Below are 10,619 nucleotides of genomic sequence, written 5' to 3'. Positions count from 1 at the left end.
GTCTGTAACCTCTATTTCCTTTTCAGCACTTATATTAGTTTTGGTTAAGAGGTTTGAATTTTCTCGTTAGTGTCTTGAGTCAGTTGGAAGCTAGCAGTTTCCTTTTTGGACCATTGTCAAATATATATATATATATATATATATATTATATATATATATATATATTATATATATAAACGATTCTAATGCTATAACATGATTATAATTTTGGAAAATTTGTCTAGAAGGAACTTATATGTTCACTATTTTGTTTGGAAGGACCTTATATGGTCAAAGTGGTCTAAAAGAACTTATAAGTTTGTTTTGTTGTCTAGAGGGACCTTGACACCGAATTCCGGCGTTTGACTTTTTTTCTCCGGCATTGACATGCACGTTACTATGCCACGTGCATGTCACGTGACTTTAAAAATTAACACCTCTTAATTTTTTTTGTTTTTTCCCTCCATTTTTCTTTCTCTCTCTTCTAGTCCCCTAAATTTCTCTGTACTATGGTATTCTATGAGGAATATTCAATGAAAAACTGAAGATTCCACCATTATTTCTCTCATCTACCAAATTGAATTCGAGTCACATAATTGATGACTTTGTTGGCCTAGGTACAAATATCTTCTTCTCTCTGCCTGGATTTTCATGAATCCATGAAGTCCTTTGCGCAAGAGGAATGCCACAATTGCACTTTGATAACTTCCATTTGGTCGAAAACATTCTTCAACAACCAACACAATATGATTTCAGACACAAATGAATTATAAACCCTAATTTTGCAAACAACTTAATTCAATCTTAAAAGATTGGGATTGGGGGAAAAAGAACCATAAACATTGGTCTTACCTGATGCGAAAAGGACTTAATCAAAAGATGGTTGTATGAGTTTCTTCGAAAACTTAGGGAACACAATGGGTTAGATGAATGAAATCTGGTTCGTGAGGAGAGAGAAAGAAATTGGGGAAAAAATTCTGGGAAAATAAAGGGAATTGGAGGGAAAAGGGGAAAAATATAAGAGGAGAGGTGATTTTTAAAGTCACGTGGCGTAGTCAACGCCAGAGAAAAAAAGTCGAACGCCGGAATCTGGCATCAAGGTCCCTCTAGAGAACAAAACAAACTTATAAGGTCCGTTTAAACCACTTTGAACATATAAGGTTCTTTCAGACAAAATAGTGAACATATAAGTCCATTCTAGACAAATTTTCCTATAATTTTTAGATGTAATTATTAACATTGATCAAAACGAGTTATGTAAATAGTGTAAATGTTAAAGTGAGAAACTTTCAATATAATATTGGGTTACTAAAAGACAAACTCATAAAGATATTGATGTTAAATTATTTTCTTTATTATGAAATTTGTTATGCAGTTCATCTTAAATAAATTACAATTTTAAGAGAAGACCAAAAATAATTTAGTAGTTATAAATAAAATCAATGCGTGAATCCTACACCCAGGTGTACCATGCACATGGTACACCTGAATTTTAAATTTTAAATTTTAAAATTTTAATTTCATTTTCAAAATGTTATTATCCAAAATACTATATATATATATATATATATATATATATATATATATTATATATATATATATATATATATATATATATATATATATATATATATATATATATATATATATATACTCATATTTTTCACCAATCTTTCAAAAAAAATAAAATTAATTATAATATTTATTTTAATGATTGTTTTGTGTACTTTGAGGCTCTTTACATGACTATATAATGCTCTTTATAAAAAAAGTAATTTTTATTCTCTAAAATTGTTTCACCTAAAAATAACTTAAGATTTCGTTTTTAAATTTTGAATTTATTAAATTTTAGTTTTAAATTTATTTTTTTTAATTTGATTTCGTTCATATTTTTCAACCTTTACTATATATAGTTACAATTTTCATTTTAGGGATGGTATATATAAATTTTTTGTGATGTTCTATATGTGATTTAATAATGTTCTCTATTAGAAAACATGATGTACTTTATAGTTGTTTGTAATGTACAATTATTTTTTAAAACTATATCTTTTTCCTTATGTCCATAATTATATCATATAATGATTTTTATTAGATTTTTTGATAGTTTATTTTAATTGTCCATTTTTTTATTGTAATTGCAATTTACTTTTATCGTCACATAATGTTCATTGCTTATTGTGAAATGTTCTTTTGAATTTTGTCTTTGGATCGTGGTAGGTATATATATAAGTTATGTTCATTACATAATATTATCATTTTCTTTAATAATATTACTGATGTTCTTTAGATCTGAAAAACAATCATCAATAGAGGAGATCTCAAAAGAATATCGTCATTCAACCTTCACGATCCTAATTTTTAAAATATATATACATAGATAGTGATTATTAATATTAAAATATATATATAGAATTAATAAATGATATATTATTTAAAAATACAGAATAAGTCAAAGAACATCGAAGCAAAAAACATAAAAGATAAAAGTAAAGAAACATTCATATAATTATTCAATAACTATAATGACGAACATATGTACAATTTATAAAGAACACCATCTTCAACATTTGACAAAATATAAAGAACATCATCTTCAACCTTTGACAAAATAAAAGAACATCATCTTCAACCTTTGTCATATGGATCTCAAATTCATAACTATCAAAATTGAAAAAAAAAACAGCGATATTTTACAATAATTGTGCAAAATAATAACGAAATATAATCAACCTAATAAGCAAAATCCTAAAATTAAAATATTAACAAATAAAATCAAATAACCTTCTCCGATCCATCGATTACAATGTTATCATAATTTACTCTGTATTTTTCTCTCTACAAAATTCTTTATAAACTTTATTGTCTCTTAATTCGAAATTGAAATACGGTAAAATTTAATTTTGAAAGTTATGTAAAAATGGAGAATATCACGTTGAATCCATGAATTGTAGAAGACATTGATTTTTTTTTTTATTTTTAAATAACAAACTGACATCTTGTAAATGAAATGTTAAAAACACATCATTTAACACTAGGTGTACACCCTGGTGTACCGTACAATTCTCAAATAAAATGGATGAGACTAAACATAATGTATACAGAAATTTTTTACTTGTATATCATATATTCATATAGGATTCTTATCGGTTATGGATAAGCTCATGATTTCGTTAAAAGCTCGTGACATTTATGCCAGCAAACTAAAAGCATATGCAGTCACATTGATTGGCATCACCAAAGTGTTTTGAAAATGGTGAAGGGCTAATTAATTAGTTATGTGCACATGCGCCTTAATACCTTGGATCCGACACATGTACTCTACTGCTTTTATGGCCGACATTTGAGAATTTTGTTCGGAGATTCCAGATGCTTGTGCCAACCATAAGCACCAAATACACTACACTACATACATTACCTTATTCTCTGTATGATGCCTACGTATTAAATTAGTAATATTAGGGTCTTGTGTCTCAAGGTATTAGAAAACTAATTAGTGTGTGACATGGGTAATGCCCCATCTTGTTTACTTTGAACCCTTATTATTGAATAGATAAATTCATTTTTTTATTATTATTCCAGTTATTCATTACTTGTATTTGTTTATTTTATATAATAATTTTTCATATTTATGGAACAACTATGGACTACTAATTATATAAACATGTCTTTTGTATATAATTTATAATTAATATAATGAAAATAGAGACATAATTATTAATAAAATATAATTTTTGTTAGGTCCACTAATTGAGAGAAATGAAGTAAATATTGTAAAACCTTTTCAAATAAGAAATGGAACAAGTATTTAAAAACACATGAAGTATATTACTACTCTGTAAAAAGAAACTACAGAGTAGTTAGGAATGCATGACAAAATCACGCGTCATTTGATGTAATTAATATACTCCCTCCGTCCCTTATTAATAGTCCATTTTGGGCAAATTTCACGGGAATTAATAAGCATAAATAAGAAGTAGTAAAAATAAATTGAAAAGATAAATTTACATTGGGTATGCAAAAAAGTAGAGAAATAAAGTAATAAAAGTATATGAAAAAATAAAATTTACACGGAAAAGATAAATTTGCACAAATAAAATTGCAAAGTTGAAGGAAATTTGGTTAATATTAATATTAATGGTTGTTAAAAAAGCAAATGGGTGAACATTTTAGGACTAAAATTTAGTCATAAGAGACTATCAATAAGGGACGGAAGGAATATGTTTATTTCCCTACCTTATCCCTACCTTATAAAAAGTAGAAGATAAATCTTAGGAATAGTGTGCTACCAACTATACCTCAAAAATATGTACAAAAATGTGTATTTACTTTTTAACCCTCATTAATATGTTTACTCTCATTAAAATATTTAATGTTTTTTTTCATTAAATTTATCATCAATTAATTTCAAAAGTTTTTTTTAAAACAAAAAACTTGAATTTTTTTTTTTTGAATAAAAAAATTCTAATGCTTTATACTTCATGTGTTTTCATTATTATTTAAAAAGAAAAAAAATTGTATGTACGAAGAGACTGTCTATCTTTACTCCTTCGTGGTTACTCTTCTTATTTACAATCTTGTTGTCCTTTAATTGCAACTATTGTTAAGGTTTATTAGTTTTGAATGTACATTGCTTGATGGCACATAAACAACGTTATGGAATTTAAATAGAATTCATATTAAATTGTGATATTTGAGCAAATGCTATCAAGAGGTATAAAGAACTTAAAAATCCTAAAATCAAGGGAAATCGATGATAGGAAAAAAAAAATGGTATAAATTAATTAATTATGGAGAGAACTTTAGAGGAAAAAATAACTAAGTGATTATTGCTTTAATATTAGATTTATATATAATATTAGATGGTCGTAGAACATTAAAGAACTTACATTATTAAGTTTTTAGCTGCAACGAACATTTCACATATTATTACTCCGTATGACAAAGCTCACAAAAAATTCATTTGAAGAAAAACACACTAGGTATTATTGAAACATGCAAATCAATTAAGAATTCTAAACTAACAATTGCCGCTTAAATTAGGAAGGGATGCAAATCAATTAAATATTATTTAATAATAATTTTGAGATAACACTATCAAACTTTTGAGGGTTTTAAAAATAATTGTCATAAAAGATTATGGTGGCTTTCTTATAATCCTACGAAGCCACCACATAGGCACATAAACCTAATAATAGTACATACTCCCTCCGTCCCTTAATATATACAATGTCTCTTTCTCTTTATTATGTGAGGAATAAATGCTCAAAAGAGACATTGTATTAAGAAACGGAGGGAATATTAAAATTACAAAGTCTACCACCGAAATCAAAAGTGAATACACACCAATACAACTTCTTTGCAAGAGCTAGTCCTTTATGCACCTCGCGCGTGTAGACCACCCTATTTACTTTAATAATTTCAATTCTTGTTCTCTTACCAAACTTGTTAGCTTTTGCCAAATTGCCATCAGTAAATGATTAAATACAATTATAGACTGAATACAATTATTGACTTAGTCAAGCCGCCAGTAATTTTTTATCAATTAACTTTTTCCTTTTTCTTTCATTGTCATATTTTTATGTACTCGTATTTATTATGGTATTAACACTACTACACTAGTACTCGCTAGATAATATTGTCCAAGTTTCCTAACACTTTTACCATAATAATTGAGACATGTGCGATCATAAAAAATCTATTCGTTTTTATTATTCTTTTACTACCTAAAGTAAGATGGGAAAAAATAATCCGTAATGAACAAAGACTAAATTTTGTGTTAATTATTTTCTTTTCTTTTGATTTCGTCATTATAATGTGGTTATTTTTTTTTTCAATTTTTTTTTAACAAACTATAACATTTTAAAGTTGTATTTCTCTTTTTTATATGCTTCTAACAAATTTCTATTATGACGCTGCTATTATTTTTATTATTTCTCTTTTCTCACGTCCCTTACTTTTTAATAAATTATTACCTCTATTATATTTTCTTATAATTTTACCCGATGACTCTGAATCTCTAACCCACCTACACCATAACATATTTAAGTCAATAAAATTACCAAACCCCATATATATATCAACTTTTATACTTTTTTTTTAATGTATTAATTTGACTGGCATATTTGCCAAGAAGTATTTTTGACCACTAATATTTTTAATTGTCTATTAGTAAAAATTAAGTCAAACATGACATGCGAAAAGTGCAAAAGTCAAACAAATGCGGAGGGAGTAACACTTAAAAATATATGGCCGCAACATGTAGAAAATACTACATAGTACTTGTATTATTTCCTCCGTTTTTTTAGTTGTAATACTTTCCTATTTTGAAAATAGTTAATTATTTGCAACACTTTTCATTTTTGATAATTTTTTTTCTCTCTATCCATCTCTTATCCACATGTATCCCTCTTATTTTTATCTCTATCTCTCTCCTCTTCAAAAATTGCGGAGACTGTGAAAATAAAAGTGTTGTAACTAAAAAACAGAAAAAATATTTATTTTCTAAAAAAAAATTCTCAAAAGTAGATAAAGACTTTTCAATCCTGACTATCATATTCAATAATGTCACTAACCCATAATAAATACCCAAATAGTACATATAATAATATCAAGCCCAACCCAACACTTTTTTAGTTTATAAAATATGCCTATAAATTTAGCATTCGATACTACCGAGCAACAACTACTACGTACTATAGTTAAGGCATTAAATTAGGTAACCAAAAAAACACAAAAAATGGGTTCCCAAATAAATTTATTGTTCTTAATAATAATGTCATCTTTGATAGTAGGAAGTTTAAGTAATGTACCAGTTGCACCTGGACTATCGTACTCATTCTATGGTTCAAAGTGCCCTCAATTAGAATCCATCGTTAGAAATCATCTTAAAACAGGTTTTTCAGAAGGATATCACTCAGGCTGCTGGTTTGCTTCGCCTTCATTTTCATGATTGCTTTGTTCAGGTATATATTTGTTTATCGTCCGTGTGAATTTTTAGTTGTTGCGATGATTATTTGAATTATGTGTATCTGAGATTATTATTGTTATGTTGGTAAAACTATGGATTATTGGACGGTAAATTTCCTATTTACAATCCATTTGTATAATGAATATAATTGACTTTATTTATGAGTCATTATTATTATGAATTATGAAATTTGATTATGAGGCAATATTGTGCTCTCTGTAATTTTTTATTTTTTTATTTTTGATTTATAAAAAGCATGTTAATAGGTAATAATGACATAATCTATGAACAAACTACATCCGTATTTTTAAGTGAAATCTCGCGCAGTTTAGTGGGTAATGAACTTTAGGTATTTGTGTTGAGGTTGGTTTATTATATTTAATGGGTTATGAAATAATACTTTATACGAAGTAATATGTAAAATGAAATGATAATAATAATAATAAAAAAAAAGTGTTACTCATGTCATCATTAAAGTGTTATAAGTATTCATCAATATAAAAAGTATGGAGTATTAATGTATTATAAGTAATTTAAAATAAATTAAAATTAACATAGTAAATATGGAGTACTTTTAAGACAAAAATATGGAGTACATTTTAATTATGTTTCAAGTGTGAAAAAGGGCTCCACTTTCACTAAATTATTCACTAAATTAACATAGGAAAATCGATTGAAAACGAATAACGTACGTGCTATTAAATTTGTCGTTGGTATACTTTTTAATTTGTGGTGGTGGGGCCCAATTGGGGTTAGTGTTTGATTAACTAGGATTATGTTTCAACAAAGCCCAACCCAAAGGAAATTTCAACAAAGTTGCAACTGTTACGTGGAATTATTTTGTAGGGGCAATTGTCCCTTTTTTCTAGTTTTTTTTGAGGAAAATAGGGTCCGTTGTACAAAACGATATGCTTTTAAAGACCAACTATTGGAAAAAATTGTCCTCTTTTTGTCGATGATTATTAATTAAAATGATAATTACTAATAGTTATCACTAGAATTAGATAAAATATAAAAATAAATAAAAAGAAACATGGTATATTATTACTAATTTATTGTTTTCAATAAAGGGTTATTTGTTTAGATTAATCTAATCCTATTTACTATGGGGTACTTCAAATTAGTATAATTTATGTAAGTTCAAAATTACAGGGATGCGATGGGTCAGTATTGTTGGATGGGTCAGCAAGCGGTCCTAGCGAACAAGGTGCACCACCCAACTTGTCACTAAGAAAAGAGGCCTTTAAAATTATAAATGACATTCGTGCCCTTGTGCATAAGGCATGTGGACGAATTGTTTCTTGCGCAGATATCACTGCTCTTGCAGCTCGTGATTCCATTGTTCTGGTATACATCTATTATTATCCCTTCAATTTACTATTTCCATATTTATATAATGTCAAAGCATTTCTCAAACTTGTCATTTGCTTTTGCAGTCTGGTGGACCAAATTACAACATCCCACTAGGAAGGAGGACAGCCTTAACTTTGCAACAACACAAGTAACACTAGATAATCTACCGGCACCTTTTAGCAACGCCTCAACCATTCTAAAATCCCTTGCCAACAAAAGGTTTGATCCTACTGATGTCGTTGCCCTTTCGGAGGCCACACCATTGGTCGCGGCCATTGCTCCTCCTTCACCGAGAGGCTCTACCCTACTCAAGATAAAACAATGGACCAAACTTTTGCTAAGAACCTTAAGGCCACTTGCCCGGCCAAAGACACTGATCGCACCACAAATTTGGACATCCGTACTCCTAATGTATTTGACAACAAATACTACGTAGACCTTATGAATCGCCAAGGCCTATTTACTTCGGATCAAGATTTGTACACTAATTCCAATTACAAAGCCGATTGTCACAAGCTTCGCGACAAATCAAAATTTATTTTACGAAAAAATTTGTTGTTGCAATGTTGAAAATGGGACAACTTGGTGTGTTGACGGGTACACAAGGTGAAATTCGTGCAAATTGCTCGGCAAGAAATGCTAAGAAGGTAGACATGTGGTCTATCATTGACAAGGGTATCACAATTATAAGTGATATGTAATTAACTAGCTATGTTTTGAGTTTATTGCAATAACTTGTGAGGTTTAATTAGATGTTTTGTCCTTAACTAAGGCTTCATACTTCTATGACAAATAAAATGTTTTGACTAGGTAAAATATTCGTGCAATTTTATCTAGATCTAGTAGCACGCTTAATTATACAAGTATTGTGTACTTGTACTTGATCTTTGTTTCTTTTATCAAATTGTCACTAATTTTAATTTTCTTTTATTTACTTTTAGCATTTGCATCTTGTTGTTTTCTGGTTGGAAATTATAAAATTTCTTCTTTAAGCATCATTGATCTAGCATGGATTTGGAACAATATTATACACATTTTTCTTACTAACTCTTGTCACCATTTCTACCAAATACTAATTGTCGACTTGTCGTATTGTTGTTTTTATCTTATCATTAATTTAAAATTTGCTAGCAATTTTTTTGTCGTTATTTATCTTTTAGAAATTGTACTTTCTTATTGCTATCCAAGGGACAGGAGGCTAAGATATTTCACAAACTTTTGTATGTGGTTGGCCACACCATGTCACCGTGTGACCCAATCATTATGAAGATTACTCTGTTAGTCCTATAGGGGTTACTCACTCGGTTATGAGTTACTAAGTCGTTTAGGAGTTACTCGGTTGATCAGGGGTCAATCGGTCAAGGGTTACTCACTCGGTCAGGAATTACTAAGTCAATCAAGGTTTACTTAGTTAAGTGTTACTTGGTCGATTAGGGGTAGTTACTCGGTCAGACAGGGATTACTCGGTCAGAGATTACTCGTTGATGAAGGATTACTTGGTGTGTATTAGCTGGCCACACGGTATAACCTGCCCGGTTGCCCTAGACAAAAGTTGCTGAAAATACTTAGCTTGGAAAGCTCTCCAACTTTTAGCCCAGAGTTTATGAGTTAAATCTCATTATGCTTATCATAGAATAGATGAGTCTCTTCTTCCTAAGGTAAATGATGAGTCTTCTCAATACTTTCTCGTAACCACTATAAAAATATCTTCCTTTTTCTTTCATCTATTAGTACGTCTTTCTCTAAAATAGGGAGGTTATAGATTTTCTGGTGGTTTTCCCGTGATAGGAATCTCTTAGATACATGAACCAGTGGCGATTCCAATATGGGTTTCAGCTGAATCCATATTAGATTTGGGGAAAATTCATAATTTAGAGGGAAAGAAAAACTAAGTTAAATAATAAAAAAGCAGCTACTTGTACCATTATGCTTATCTGTGGTTCAGTGGTCAAGCATATATCATGCAAGGCTTCATTTATTGGTGACGCGGGATCATCTGAATTGATTAGAGCTGAACTGAACTAAACTGAACTGAAATTAAATAAATGTAAACAGGCCCTTACTCCGTTTTTTAAAAAAGATACACAACAAGCTAAGCTTATCAACTAATGCTAGTACTCACAATTTAAAATGCTTCTCTGTAAAGGTTTTTTTTTATATTTTTTGGAAGCATGAACTTTCAATTCCTTAATGTTTGGACAGAAATTGCAATAGAGTTTTTTGTTGGGGATCGTTTTAGCAAGGTTAGAGTGCTAGGTAATCTGTCCCACGAAATTACATGCAAGTTTATCATAATAAAATTTTTTAAAATAATCCC

At 29.1% G+C, this 10,619-nt stretch overlaps 1 pseudogene; it reads left to right on the top strand.

Moving 5' to 3' along the window:
* The first annotated feature begins 6,636 nt into the window (after positions 1–6,636).
* Positions 6,637–9,232, top strand: LOC110721054 (annotated as a pseudogene).
* The last annotated feature ends 1,387 nt before the right edge of the window (positions 9,233–10,619 follow it).

This window comes from Chenopodium quinoa, unplaced genomic scaffold (genome assembly GCF_001683475.1).
Source record: "Chenopodium quinoa cultivar QQ74 unplaced genomic scaffold, ASM168347v1, whole genome shotgun sequence".
NCBI classification, from domain to species: Eukaryota; Viridiplantae; Streptophyta; class Magnoliopsida; order Caryophyllales; family Amaranthaceae; genus Chenopodium; species Chenopodium quinoa.
The sequence above is the reverse complement of the archived record's forward strand: the minus strand, read 5'-3'. Positions and strand labels throughout refer to the sequence as shown.